The sequence below is a fragment of the Ornithorhynchus anatinus genome, chromosome 4 (genome assembly GCF_004115215.2).
Source record: "Ornithorhynchus anatinus isolate Pmale09 chromosome 4, mOrnAna1.pri.v4, whole genome shotgun sequence".
NCBI lineage: Eukaryota > Metazoa > Chordata > Mammalia > Monotremata > Ornithorhynchidae > Ornithorhynchus > Ornithorhynchus anatinus.
The window spans coordinates 68004892-68019289 of NC_041731.1; the positions used below are offsets into that span (position 1 = coordinate 68004892).

General features: G+C 40.6%; 1 protein-coding gene and 1 non-coding gene across 3 annotated transcripts in view; one reads left to right on the plus strand and one right to left on the minus strand.

Moving 5' to 3' along the window:
* Window positions 1-14398, plus strand: part of OXR1 (oxidation resistance 1) — a 341306-nt gene that overhangs the window by 29557 nt on the left and 297351 nt on the right. The window lies entirely within an intron of this gene.
* On the minus strand, window positions 2722-2859 carry LOC114811882. The gene has a single exon (XR_003759578.1). It is a non-coding gene; the product is annotated as a small nucleolar RNA SNORA7 (small nucleolar RNA).

Here is a 14398-nt window from a genome sequence, read left to right on the forward strand (position 1 = left end):
TTTAGACTGTGAGCCCGTTTTGGGGCAGGGATTGTCTCTATCTGTTGCTGAATTGTACATTACAAGAGCTTAGTACAGTGCTCTGCACATAGTGAGCACTCAATAAATACTATTGAATGAAAGAATGAATGAGAGATTGAGGAGAATTAGGATAGAGAGAGGCCATTGCATTTGCAAGAAGGTCATTGGTGATCTTTGTGAGGGCAGTTTCTGTGAAATGAAGGGGACCAAAGGCAGATTGGAGGGGCCCAAGGAGAGAACTGGAGAAGAGGAAGAGGAAATGATTGCATACAACTCCCTTTAGGAATTTGAAAAGGATTGGTAAGAGGTGAGAGTTTAGGGGTTTTTTTAGATTAGGGGATACATCTGGACTATAATTTAATTGTGGGCAGGGGATGTGTCCACAGTCTCTGCTATATTGTACCCTCCCAAGAACATAGTACAGTATTCTGCACAAAGTGTTCAATCAATCATATTTATTGAGCACTTATTGTGTGCACAGCACTGTACTAAGCACTTGGGAGAACTTAAAGCTTAAAGGTGTGTTTAAAAGTAGTCGAAAAGAACCACTGGAAAGTCGATCGTTGAAGATGGTGGCCAGGGAGGGAAGGAGGAAGGTACGAGTATTTCAGTAAGGTGAGAAGGGATGTGGGATCAGAGGTGCAGGTGGAGGAATGTAGATTTGAGTTAGTCATAAACAAATAAAGCACCAATTGCATCCATCACTTAAATATGGATAAATCTATCTTAAAAAGTAAGCCACTCTTCTCAGCTGTTAGTTGTTCAGCTTTAAAAAAATCAAAACACTTTCTTTTGCATGTCAAAAACCCACTTGTCCTGATGTTGCTTAGTAATAAGGTATTTTTCTCTCCAAGATGAATCTCATTTAGATTTGCAAACCTCTTCTGCAGAGATGTTACAAATAAGTAAATAGAATTCTTATGTACATATCTTTAAACTCAATGTCTTCATCCTACCTGTAAATTATTTTAGTGTCTGTCTCCTACTAGATTCTAAGATCTATGAGAGTAAGATCCCTACCTCTATTGTGCTCTCCCAAGCACTTTGTACAGTGCTCTAATAAGTACAATTACTTATAGTATTCTATTACATATAATAGTGTTGATATTTGTTAAGCGCTTATACTATAGTATAGTGTAGTATACTATACTATAGTATAGTAGTAATAACTTACTATTACTTACTAGTAACTTAATAGTCACTATAATAGTTACTTATAGTAATAGGGAAGCAGCGTGGCTTAGTGAAAAAAGCACGGGCTTGGGAATCAGAGGATGTGGGTTCTAATCCTGACTCTGCCAGTTGTCTGCTGTATGACCTTGGCCAAGCCACTTAAATTCTCCATGCCTCAGTCACCTCATCTGTCAAATGGGGATTAGGACTTTGACCCCTATGTGGGACAACATGATGACCTTGTAATAATGTTGGTATTTGTTAAGCACTTACTATGTGCAGAGCACTATTCTAAACGCTGAGGTAGACACAAGGGAATCAGGTTGTCCCACGTGGGGCTCACAGTCTTAATCCCCATTTTACAGATGAGGTAACTGAGGCAAAGAGAAGTTAAGTGACTTGCCCACAGTCACACAGCTGACAAGTGGCAGAGCCGGGAGTCGAACCCATGACCTCTGACTCTGAAGCCCAGGCTCTTTCCCCTGAGCCACGTGTATTTACCCCAGTGCTTAAAACAGTGCTTGGCACATAGTAAACACTTAACAAATACCATCATTATCATTATCATTATTAGTATTATTACTAAATAGTAATACTGAAGCCTTCCTATTGACCTCCTTTCCCTATGTCTCTCTCCCCACCAATTCAAACTTCGTTCTGCTCCTTTGATTATTCAGTCCATTTTCCCAGTCCTCAAAAAACCCCTGTCATTGCTTATCTGCCTCTATTGCAGCAAGAAACTTCTTACCATTGGGTTTAAGGCACTCAATCAGCTCTCCCCATCCTATCTTATCTCACTGTTTTCCTACCACAACCCAGTCTGAATACTTCACTCCTCTAATGCCAACCCACTCATTGTACCTTGATCTCATCTGTCCCACTTTCCATCTCTTGCCCTCTGCCTTCTCCTGCCCCAAACTCCCTCTCCCTTCATAACTGACAGTCCTCTACTCTCCCCAAATTCAAATCTATTCACTCTTCCTTCTATGTCACCTATGCACTTGGATCTGTATCTTGTAAGCATTTGATATACCCTGTCCCCAACCCTATAAGCACTTATGTTATTGTTGTCTTATGCTGTTGGTATTATAATAATAATAATAATGTTGGTATTTGTTAAGCACTTACTATGTGCAGAGCACTGTTCTCAGCGCTGGGGTAGACACAAGGGAATCAGGTTGTCCCACGTGGGGCTCACAGTCTTAATCCCCATTTTACAGATGAGGTAACTGAGGCACAGAGAAGTGAAGTGACTTGCCCAAAGTCACACAGCTGACAAATGGCAGAGCCAGGATTTGAACCCATGATCTCTGACTCCAAAGTCCGTGCTCTTTCCCCTGAGCCACGCTGTTGGACACATCTCTCCCAGAACACCTTGTTCACCATATGCAATCATTCTGGTAGTGTATCCATAAAGTTTTCTTGGTAAAAATATGGAAGTAGTTTACCATAGTCTCCGACACAGTAAACGAGTCCCTGCCCTTGACTCTCTCACGTGTCACTGCTGCCCAGCACAGGTGAGTTTTGACTTTTAGCAGATTGCCTTCCACTCACTAGCCACTGGCCAATCTAGGAATGGAATGGGTAGGCCTCTGCTTGACTCTTCCTCCTGTAGTTGAGACTGGTAGAGTACCTGCAACTCTCCAAGTGTGACCCTGAGAGGAGTTAGAACTTATGTACTTACCCTTATATTCTGTCATTTGTCCCACCTGTAATTTATTTTCATTTCTGTCTTCTCTAAAAATCAAAATTGTCTTGTAGATTAGTCTTGTAATCTTGTAGTCTTGAGGAGCAGCGTGGCTCAGTGGAAAGAGCCTGGTCTTTGGAGTCAGAGGTCATGAGTTCGAAGCCCAGCTCTGCCACTTGTCAGCTGTGTGACTGTGGGCAAGTCACTTAACTTCTCTGGGCCTCAGTTACCTCATCTGTAAAATGGGGATGAAGACTGTGAGCCCCACGTGGGACAACCTGATTCCCCTGTGTCTACCCCAGCGCTTAGAACAGTGCTCTGCACATAGTAAGCGCTTGACAAATACCAACATTATTATTATTATTAGTCTTGGATCATGTCTACCAACTCTGCTGTTCTGAACTCTCCCAGGCACTTAGTACAGTACTGTGCATACAAAGAAGCAGGTTTGCTTAGTGGATAGAGCACAGGACTTGGAGTAAGAAGGACCTGGGTTCTAATTCCTGCTCTGCCACTAATCTGCTATGTGACCTTGGGCAAGTCACTTCACTCCTCTGTGCCTCAGTTAACTCATCTGCAAAATGGGATTTAAGACTCTGAGTCCTTGATTAGCTTGTATCCACCCTAACACTTTGTACAGTATCTGGCACATAGTAAGCACTTAATAAATTCCATTAAAAAATTGCTGCGTAAATACCATTGACTAATTGATTTATTCATTATTATTGATTGATATGTTAGGTGAACGTTACTGGGGGTAAACAGAATATGCAGTCAATTGTATTCATTGAGAGCAAACTATCAGTCAATCAGTGGTGTTTATTGAGTGCTTATTCTGTGGAGGGTAGCATACAAGTACTTGGGAGAATACAAGACAACAGCATTGGTTGGTACCTTCCTTGCCCACAAGGTTACTATGTTCAGAGCCCTGGAAGACTTCAGTAGAAGAAGAAAACACAGTTCCTGCCTTAGGGGTGTTTAAAGTCTAATAGAGAAAGGTATAGAAACATAAATTATTTGCTAATTGTTGAAGCAGGAGGAATGGCAAACTACTAATTATAGCCAGAGTATAGACAAATTAATAAGTGAATAAATAAGTAAATTGGTATTCAATTCATCATTAACACCGAGGTTTATGTTTTTGCACACATTCAGGAAAATTTGTGTTATAGCATACATAATAATAATAACAATGTTGGTATTTCTTAAGTGCTTGCTATGTGCTGAGCACTGTTCTAAATGCTGGGGTAGATACAAGGTTATCAGGTTGTCCCATGTGGGGCTCACAATCTTAATTCCCATTTTACAGATGAGGTAAATGAGGCACAGAGAAATTAAATGACTTGCCCAAAGTCACTTGATAAGTAGCATAACCAGGATTAGAACCCATGACCTCTGACTCCCAAGTCCGTGCTCTTTCCATGAGCCACACTGCTACATGATAAAAAGGGCACTAGACACATGTGCAGTTGTTTCTTCTGACATCTCTTCATGTTCCATCCAGTTAAAGCATCCTTGCCTGCTTTAATTCTGCCCTCCTTTCCTTCCAGCAACATTATTTCTCCATCCTTATTGACTCCATTGCCCTCACCAGATGTTTCAGATATTTAACTTCATCCTCAAATCTCTTGTCCCCCACCCACTTCCCCATCTTTTGCCATTAATGACTTGGTCACACACCTTTTTGAGAAAATTGAAGCCATCATGCGTAATTGCCCTAAAATCTCCCTTGTTCCTAATTAATAATGGTATTTGTTAAGCACTTTTTAGTGCAGTGCCTTGCACATACTCAGTGGGGTGGATACAAGCAAATCGAGTTGGATGCAATCCCTGTCCTATGTGGGGCTCACATTCTCACTCCCCATTTTACAGTTGAGGTAACTTAGAAGTGAAGTGACTTGTCCAAGGTTACATAGAAATGAAGTGGTGAAGCTGGGATTAGAACCCATTACCTTCTGACTCCCAGGCCCATGCTCTCTCCACTACATCATGCTGCTTCTCCCAACCTCCCTCCTCCTGCTCTTTCTTCAACTACATCTAACAATCAATATTTGTGCGTACTGCTAGCACTTGTGACAATGGAAAAAAGAAATACCAAGATGTTTACTTTAATAACTTCAATATCTTTGGGGAGAGACACTTTAGCTATTTAACAGTGTGATGAAGCGCTTAAAACTTAAGTGTGATGAAGCGCTTAAAACTTTCAGAGTAAAATGGTAGCCTGCACTAAGTCAAATCAAGTAGGTTTTTTTGGAAGATCACATAAATTGTGATGACTATCACTTAGGATTGAGAATTCCTTGACCTATTACTCCGGTAATACTATAATCCATTTGAAGTTCTCATCTTGGACTCATTAGTGAATGAATATCAAACTCAGGGGTGTCTTTGCTGTGATTCTGATCTTATTTGACAGTTGGCTGAAAACTAGATGAGCAATTTTATGTCAGTGTGAGCTCCATGGTGTATCTCTTGAGACAGGTGCTAGAAGATGTTATGAACTCCGGGCCTCAATTCAAAAATGAGTTGCACTCATGAGCAATTCTGTATTATTTGGTTAAATCTCAGTTCTGCTTAATCCACATGACAGAAGCCTGAACGAGGCTCGTCAGTGACTAGTACATCCATAGCCTTGGGCCAGTTGCTGAGCAGCATCCAGTAGCTTTGTTGTGGAATTAGTGACCCAGTGTCTTAACAGGGATGGAACTTTGAGTGACTCCTTTCACTTGAAGCTCCAGAAAATGCAAATGAATATTAAAAGTAATGGGTCATAACTTTGGGAGGGGTAATTTTTCTCCATTTGGGCTGTGCCTTGATGCCGCTTAGGGCATTTGACTATTAGGCATGATATGTATTTCCACGATTAAGACTTTTTTGCCTTGTGGATATTAACTGCATCTTTATGATTTTTCTACAGACATTACAAAATTTATCATTGGTTCTGTTGCTCATTATGATTTTACCACCTAATTCTATTAATATGTCATGCCAGAAAGGAAGAAGCAATTGTTTACACGTGGTTGGATTTAATAGCTACTGTGGACTGCCAGAAAACATGTAAATTTTAGCTTCTACTTGCAGGCATTATTTGCTTTATAGCTTTAATGATGAGTAAGCTATCTAAAGGCCTGTTTCTTTTTTCTTTATTCTGAGTTCATTTTTAGAGATCTCATTATATATAGATATATAGATAGATATACAGCCATATTATTATAATAGTATTTCTTAAGCACTTACTATGTTCCAAGCATTAGATATATATATATGCACACATACATAAATTTCCAAATATTTTCAGGGTAACAATTTCCAATTTTTTGACCTGAATTGGCTGTTTACATTGATCAACCCAACCAACTAACTAGATTTCCTAGTATTCATTTTGCTTGGAATTCCATGGACACCCCAGTATCTTAATACTAAATTCCAATATCAAAAGTTAGAAACTAAACTCCAAACCTTATTTAAAATCATCCATCCCCAACTTTCTAAAATGTCCTCTTAGCCCGCTAATTCTTCCAAAAGAGTTTTTCTGTAAGCAGGTATACTTGACTTGTAAGGGAAGCAGAATGGTGTAGTGGATAGAGAATGGGCCTGGGAGTCAGAGGGTCATGAATCCTAATACTGACCCCACCACTTGCCTGCTCTGTGGACTTGGATAATTCTCTTAACTTCTCTGCGCTTCAGTTACTTCGTCTGTATAATGGGGATTAAGATTGTGATCGCCATGCAGGACAGGGGCTGTATCCAACCCTATTTGCTTATATCCACCCCAGCACTTACTGCAGTGCCTGGCACATAGTAAGCACTTAATAAATACCACATTCATTATTATTATTATTTTGAAGGAATGAAAGCTAGAAACCAAAAATCGAGTATTTCAAATAGACTGAATGCTCAGGAAATCATTAGTCTTAGCATTTTGCATCTAGAGATGAGCTCTTGATGTGGTTAGTGGTGATTAGCAAATTATTTTATTCTTTAGTGATTCTGTAAAAGAAAAATTGCTATATATTTAGAATAATGTTCAAGATTGGTTCACCCATGCCAGTCAGCAGACAGGGCTTCTTTGTAGGTATGAGGAACATTCTCCTTGAATAAAAATTCATCAAGCTCCTCTAGTGAAAAATTCCCTTATTTACTGCTGCCATGTCAACCTTTGGAAAACAACAGGTTTAGACTAATCCTTTACGGATATCAGCCTATTTCCCATGCCAGGTTTCTCTTGCTTGGATCTGCTCCAAAATGCATCTCTTTTAATAATCTTGAGTTCTGTGGGAGTGTTGTTGTTTTTTAATTTGCAGCCAAGCATAATGACCACCAAAACCAGTGGGTGGTGGGAACAAGTCAGCCGGTTCTTCTCTCTTTAAATTTTCCTAACTGTAAAAAAGGAGGGAAAACAATAATTTCCTTTCTCTAATTTACACAGACTTGAACAATCTCAACTGTATGTTTAAAATGCTACTAAAGCTATTTACCATCATTATGACTGTATAATGAGACTCAGAGGTTCTGATACTCAGAGGTGTATGAAATTTGAGAAATGGAGAAATGGGTGAAGGTTATATTCACAGTTACATGTGCAGCAGTAAATAGAGCTGCTATAGTTGTCATACTGTATACCGCTGTATCTGAAGGAAGAGGCATTAAAATGCTACATAAGTAATAAGAATAATTGTGGTATTTGTTAAGTAATAATAATAATAATGTTGGTATTTGTTAAGTGCTTACTATGTGCAGAGCACTGTTCTAAGTGCTGGGGTAAACACAGGGGAATCAGGTTGTCCCACGTTGGGCTCACAGTCTTAATCCCCATTTTACAGATGAGGGAACTGAGGCACAGAGAAGTTAGTGACTTGCCCACAGTCACACAGCTGACAAGTGGCAGAGCTGGGATTCGAACTCATGAGCCCTGACTCCAAATCCCGTGCTCTTTCCACTGCGCCACGCTGCTTCTCATTTACTATGTGTGGTGCACTGGGGTATATACAAGGTAATAACTTGGACACAGTTCTTGTCTCACTTGGGGATCCTGGTTTTAATGCCCATTTTACAGATGAAGTAACTGAGGCACAGTGTAATGACTTGCTCAGAATCACACAACAAAGTGGCAGAACTGGGATTAGAACCCAGGTCCTTCTGACTCCCAGGCCCAGGCTCTAGCCACTAGGCCATGCTGCTTCTAGCCATAAATAGTGTGACTGTGGGCAAGTCACTTAACTTCTCTGTGCCTCAGTTCCCTCATCTGTAAAATGGGGATTAAGACTGTGAGCCCCACGTGGGACAACCTGATTACCCTGTGTTTACCCCAGCGCTTAGAACAGTGCTCTGCACATAGTAAGCGCTTAACAAATACCAACATTATTATTATTAGTGTGTCTCCCCCACCCCCACCCCCGACACACAACATTTTGATTCTCGAGACCTAAAAGGAAACAAAATGGCCTAAAATGGGTCACAAAGAAAGTCAATATTTTTGGCTCCTCATTATTCCCCTATTATTAACTTTTCATTGGAAACCCTAAAGCCCCAGAAAATTGTCACCCATGAAGTGGTTAAGGAGTCTCATGTTGGGGAGAAGTGGGAAACACTAGGGGGTATAGCCATCATTTCTGGTATTTTCTTTTGAATTTAGTCCTGTGATTGGGCCGCTGGATAGAGCATTGTTCTGAGACCCAGTAGGCCTGGGCTCTACTCCTGGGTCTCCCTGTGGCTGGTTAACATAGGCGAAGACTGCAATCAATCAAACAATCAATCAATATAGTACTTAGTGTTTACTGTGGGCAGATCACTGTACTAAGGTTTTGGGAGAGTGTGGTAAAACAGAGTAGACTCATTCCCTGCCCACAGTGATCTCACAGTCTACAGTCCACATATACACTTTGCGGTGTTCTATGGTGCTGCCTGTCTAGTAATTTGTTGCCCTCCTCACCCCAGTGGGAACACTCCTGGCAGGGACTAGAGACCTCAAATGGCGTAGTCCAAACCACTAGCAGTCTAATCAGCTCCTCTAGGCAGGCTCTTGTCCAGGAAGCATCTGGACCCTAGCTTATCATTTGTTCCCAATGGGAGGTCCGTCCTTCTGATTTTAAACATAATTTCTAGGCATGGGTCGGTTTCTTCCCGGGGAATTCTTTCATGGGGTAGGAATTCCACAAAGAATGACCTTTTGATGAACTTAGTCATCTAAAAAAATTGAAACTATTTATAGAGAAGTGATTTTTAATTAGCCCATTTTCAAACAAGCTGGGCATACAACTATGCAAGTCATTAGGTGAGCCACTTGGCAGCTATGACGAAGATGCTTTTAAAATTAGATGAGAGATGAGTTGAAATTATGACTAATCACCAGGAAAGGGCTGGTGATGTTTTAACACTTCCTGGTTCTGATAGATAAAAACCTATCCTGACAGTGGTAGCATTATCTCAGTGTGTTGGGTGCTCACTAGTTGAATGATTTGTTAGTTGCCATTCCTTTATCATCACTATAAGCCTGAAGGAATCTCTATGCTCTTAGCAAAATCATAAATTACCTAAAATATCCTGAAACTGAAGACAAAAGCATTCATTTGGGGCTACCAGGCTCATTTATCAGTTGAATTACTGTTCTTCTACCTGCACGGCCTGTCCCTGTGGGCATCCTGGGTTCCAGAGAACCAAGCAACGGGAAATGGTTATTCAAACAAGATATTGATTATTCAGAAGCATCATGCTCTAGTGGAGAAAGCATGGGCCAGAAATTGGGTGATGTATTCTAATCCCAACTCCTCCAATTGCCTGCCGGATGATCTTGGGCAAGTTACTTAACTTCTCGGTGCCTCAGTTTTCTCATCTGTAAATATGAGGATAAGATATCTGTGTAACCTTGGGAATGTAACTTAACTTCTCTCTGCTTCAGTTACCTCATCTGTAAAATGGGGTTTGAGACTGTGAGTCCTACGTGGGACAGGGACTACGTCCAACCTGATTTGCTTATATTCATCCCAGTGCTTAGTACAGTGCCCAGCACATAGTAAGCACTTAACAAAAACTATTATTATTATTATTACACCTGGTCACCTTTCCCCTTAGACAGTGAGCTCCAAGAGGGATAGGAACTGTGTCAAATGAGCTTATAGATTACTTGAGGGTAGAAATCATGTCTACCAACTATATTGTATTGTATTCTCCCAAGAGCTTAGTACAGTGCTTGGCACACAGTATGTATTCAGTAAATGTGATTGATTAATCAATATTATGCCAGCTCTTAGCACAGTGTTTAGCACACAGTAAGAACTTAGCAAATGCCACACTTATGAGAAGCAGCATGGCCCAGTGGATAGAGCACAGTCCTGGGAGTCAGTAGGACCTGAGTTCTAATCCTGGCTCCACCTGCTGTCTGAGTGACCTTGGCCAAGTCACTTAACATCTTTGTGCCTCAGTTACCTCATTTGTATAATAGGGATTAAAACTTTGAGCCCTTTGTGGGATACATTTGTGTCCAATCTGGTTAACTTGAATAGATCTCAGTGCTTAGTAGGGTGCCTGGAACATAATAAGTACTTTATAAATACCATTACAAAAAAAAAGTATTGTTAGTTTGGGGTTTTAATATCAGGTATACAGAGTTTGATATTTTTCATTCTTCCTGAAACTTTCAAGAAAATTAATTAGAAATAGAAGCCAGTCTTGGAAAAGCAGTGCCCCAATTCTCTTGTTCCTTATTAGTATAACCATTTTTTCATTTAAAAAAATACAAAGAAACCTAAGGAGAGAAATTTGTAGGATTTGTCACATGAGAACTACTTGTTCTGGGGTTTCAAAAGAGCCTTAAATTACACAGCAAATTGTTGGTGCCAGTGGAAAACTTCATTATATGGAGGTTTGGCTATCAAAGGAGGTTATTATAAAGAGGTTTTCTAGTGTTGGAGTATCCTGCTGAACCTGGCAGGGTTCCATTTCATTCCAGCATCAACCAGGCAGTCTATCATGTAAATGAACACAATCAATCAAGAAGCAGTGTTGCCTGGTGGATAGATCATGGGTGTGCAAGTCAGAAGGACCTGAATTCTAATCCTGGCTCCTTCACTTCTCTGCTGTGTGACCTTGGGCAAGTCACTTAACTTATCTGTGCCTCAGTTCTCTCATATGTAAAATGGGAATTAAGACTGTGAGTCCTATTTGTGGACCATGGACTGGGTCCAACCTCATTATCTTGTATCTGCCCCAGTGCTTAGTACATAAGCACATAGGAAGCATTTAACAAATGTCATTTAAATAATTATATTTATTGAGCATTTACTGTGTGCAGAGCACTGACTAAGCACTTGGGAGAGTATACTGTAATAAAGTTGGTAGATAGGATCCCTGCCCACAATGAGCTTACAGTTCATTCATTCATTCATTCATTCATTCATTCATTCATATTTAGTAAGTGCTTACAGGGTGCAGAGCACTGAACTATGTACTTGTACAGCAATAAACAGTGACATTTCCTGCCCACCACAAGCTTACCGTCTAGAGGGGGAGAGACAGACATCAATGCAAGTACACAGACATCAATATATATAAATAAAATTAAAGATATATACATGAGTGCTGTAGCATGGGGAGAGGGGGGAAGAGCAAAGGGAGCAAGTCAGGGTAGTGCAGAATGGAGTGGGAAATGGGGAAAAGTGGGGCTTAGTCTGGGAAGGCCTCTTGGAGGAGATGTGCCTTTAATAAAGCTTTGAAGTCAGGGAAGATAATTGTCTGGTGGATTTGAGGAGAGAAGGTGGTCCAGACCAGAGGTAGGACATGGGCCAGGGTTCAGCGGTGAGACAGATGAGATTGAGGCACAGTGAAAAGGTTAGCATTAGAGGAACTAAGTGTGCAGGATGGTTTGTAGAAGGAGAGACATGAGGTAAGGTAGGAGGAGGCAGGGTGATTGAGGGCTTCAAAGCCAATGCTGAGGAATTTTCGTTTGATACAGAGGTGGATGGGCTTACCTCCACTTACCACTGGAGATTTTTGAGGAGAGGGGTGATATGTCCTGAATGTTTCTGTAGAAAGATGATCTAGGTAGCAGACTGAAGTATTGACTGGCCGGGTTGGGGAAAGGAGAGAGGTTGGGAGGCCAGCAAGGAGGTTGATACAGTAATCTAGGTGGGATAGGATGAGTGATTTTATTAAATTGGTAGCAGTTTGGTTGAAGAGAAAAGGGCGATTTTAGGGATGTTGTGAAGGTGGGACAGACAGGATGTGGTGGCAGATTGAATATGTGAATTGAATGAAAGAGATGAGTCAGGGATAATGGCAAGGTTATGGGCTTGTGATACGGGAAAAATAGTGGTACTGTCTACAGTGACAGGAAAGTCTGGGAGAGAACAGGGTTTGGTTGGGACAATAAGGAGCTCTGTTTTGGACCTGTTAAGTTTGAGGTGACAGAAGGACATCCAAGTAGAGGTGTCTTGAAGGCAGGAGGGGATGCGAGCCAGGAGAGTCTACAGTCTGGATGAACCATCAGACTAAAGCAAAAAAAACAGAGCATCAACTGAAGTAGATGTGAATCATTTGCAATCTACAACAGGCTCCTTGAACCCACAGTGATTTTTTTTTTGTTTACATCCCCTTGCTGCTGATGGCCAGATTTTTGGCCTTTTAGGGAGATGCTGCTGCTACTAATTATATTGGTGATTTGTGAAGCAGTCAGCAATGATGCTGAGAGGTTTCTTGAATTTAATGATCATTCCACGATTATGCTATGAGCATTTACCCAAAATTGCATCTCTGCCTTTATAAGTACATGACCGTCATTTCCCTTGAAGGTCAAAGATGGGATCATATAGATTAATTAGTAGTCTAGTTGATCTGGCTCCTTAGAGGCTTAGAAGAATTAACTTAGAGGAAAACAAAGCCCGTAGTGTTTTTAATAAGCTTCTTTCAAACAGTGAATTTATATGAATATAGTAGAAGTACCCAACAGCTGTGTACATTGCAAATAAAAAAGATCTCCTTAAAATCAGTCATTCAGTGGAATTCACTGAATGCTTACTGTGTGTAAAACAGTGGACTAAGCCCTTGTGAGACTACATCATAACTGAGTTGGTAGTCCCATTCTCAATAGAGAAGCAGCATGGTGTAGTGGATAGAGCACAGTCCTGGGAGTCAGAAGGTCATGGACTCTAATCCCAGCTCTGCCACCTGTCTTCATTGTGACCTTGGACAAGTCCCTTCACTTCTCTGTGCCTCAGTTACCTCATCTGTGAAATGGAGATTGAGACTGTGAGCCCCACATGGGACAGGGACTGTGTCCAAACCAATTTGTTTATATCCACACCAACACTTAGTACTGTCCCTGGCACATAGTAAGCCCTTAACAAATGCCATTACTATTATTATGAAATGTTTGTTGTCAGAATCCTATGGCTTTCAGCTTGACTGTCATGGCACCGAGAATAAGTATTTCATAGATTGACATGTCAATTAAATTTATTTTATAGATTGACATGTCAATTATGTGTCGGAGTTGAACAGCCTTACATTTTATTTCATTTTTTTTATGTGTTAAGTGTTTGCTATGTGCCAGGTACTGTGCTAAACACTGGGGTAGATACAAGTTAATCAGGTTGGACACAGACTACGTTTCACATGGGGTCACAGTATTAATCCCCATTTTACAGATGAGGGAACTGACAGAGAAGAGAAGTGACATTACTAAGGTGACACAGTGGACAAGTGGAAGAGTTGGGATTAGAACTCAGATCTTTCTGATTCCCAGACCTGTGCTGTCTCCACCGGGCTACACTGCTTCTCGTGCCATAGCCTATTAAAAAATGCAATATTTTTCCAATTTGGGGATTAATTGAAGGTGATTAAATAGACATGCTTGTGTTTGTTACTTCATTTATGGAATCAATTTCCAGATTGATTTTGTTTCTGTATATCAGTAAAATTTATCTTCATGTCTGAGGAACATATACAGACACATATAATGGCATATGAATAGCTGAATTTGGATTGTACGTTTCTTTAAGAAAGGAGACTGGACCTGGGGCACTATCAGTCATTCAGCCCATCGTATTTATTAAGCACTTAGTGTGCAGAGCACTGTACTAAGCACTTGGGAGAGTACAACATAACCATATACACATTCCTTGCCCACAATAAGGGGGAATTTAAAGTCTAGAGTTGACTGGTAGCCACCTCTCACTTATGCACTCATTACCACCTGTTGTCCTACTGAACATATCCTGAATATTGTAAGCCTTCTAGAATCTAAGCCCTGTGTAGGGCAGGGATTGTCTCTCTTTATTGCTGAATTGTACTTTCCAAGTGCTTAATACAGTGCTCTGCATATGGTAAGTGCTCAATAATTACAAATGAATGAATGAATGAAGACCCTTTTGGACAGATATTGGGTCTGCCAATTGTATTGTATTGTACTTACCCAAGCACTTATTACAGGGCTCTGCACACAGTAAGAACTCAATAAATACCATTGATTATTGACATATGTCCTTTACTATTTAAGCATTTACTCATCCACATACCCATCTC